The sequence below is a fragment of the Elephantulus edwardii genome, unplaced genomic scaffold, assembly GCF_000299155.1.
Source record: "Elephantulus edwardii isolate Elephantulus edwardi_28Jun2011 unplaced genomic scaffold, EleEdw1.0 scaffold00019, whole genome shotgun sequence".
In the NCBI taxonomy this organism is placed as follows: Eukaryota; Metazoa; Chordata; class Mammalia; order Macroscelidea; family Macroscelididae; genus Elephantulus; species Elephantulus edwardii.
In genome coordinates this window covers 5,932,519-5,933,636 of record NW_006399769.1, presented here as the reverse complement: position 1 = coordinate 5,933,636, position 1,118 = coordinate 5,932,519, and the positions used below count along the sequence as shown (strand labels likewise).

At 35.9% G+C, this 1,118-nt stretch overlaps 1 pseudogene; it reads left to right on the top strand.

Annotated features, from left to right (window-relative positions):
• Positions 1-52: 52 nt before the first annotated feature.
• Positions 53-694, top strand: LOC102851055 (annotated as a pseudogene).
• The last annotated feature ends 424 nt before the right edge of the window (positions 695-1,118 follow it).

Below are 1,118 nucleotides of genomic sequence, written 5' to 3'. Positions count from 1 at the left end.
AAAATTATCCAAAACTTACTGAAACTTACATCAACAGAAAAGAGTTCCGGCACAGAGTTCTGCGAGGAACATCAGATATTTAGCTTCCTGTAGTATATTGATGAGCAGAACTTTTCCACTGCATACCTCACTTGTGCCCAAGGAGATATTTGCAAGAAGTTTCTTCAAAATCACCGCACCCTTAATAAACAAAAGAAAAGAATATTCAGAGAGGAGAATAATAGGATATTCTATGCAAGAGATGTATGATGTAGTATCGGAAGCAGACCATTACAAGCATTTTGTTCCTTGGTGCAAAATATCAGATATAATATCTAAGAGATCTAGATACTACAAAGCACGGTTAGAAGTTGGATTTCCACCTGTTTTGGAGCGTTATACTTTGGTAGTAACCCTAGTGAAACCACATTTGGTAAAGGCATCCTGCACAGATGGGAAACTTTTCAAACATTTGGAGACTATTTGGTGTTTTAGCCCAGGACTTCCTGGCTACCCAAGAACTTGTACTTTGGAGTTTTCAATCTCGTTTGGATTTTTTTTTTGCTCACTTTTACACTCTCAGCTTGCCACACTTTTTTTGGATGAAGTTATAAAGCAAATGGTAGCTGCCTTTGAAAGAGGAGCAGGTAAACTGTATGGCCCAGAGACAAGTATACCGTGAGAATTAATGCTTCATGAAGTTCCTCACACGTAAAGGGGAAAAACGTACTGATATCAACTATAACTTTATTCGCTTTTAGAAGTGCTTTCGGAAGTCAAAAAGCATTTATTAAGCCCAGCTTTGATCATAAACCTGCACCGTTGAAAATTTGCCCATAGAATATGGAACAGTGTGTACATGGAATTATTTCTTCAATCAAGTATAATAAGTATTATGTGCATTAGCCTGTTGTGAATTTATCATAATGACGTATCATCATCATCATTGCTAGAATACTGACAGCACTATTCTGAGCAGAAATTGAGCTGAAACTTTAAATTATCACCTACTTGGAAAGGTTAGTTAAAACAAATGTAGTATGGCTTTATTAACTGTATCACATTTCTTATTCAGAATTTTTGTAACTTATTCTTATAGGACTTGTCTCATCGTTTAGGATATTTATGTAATCACCACA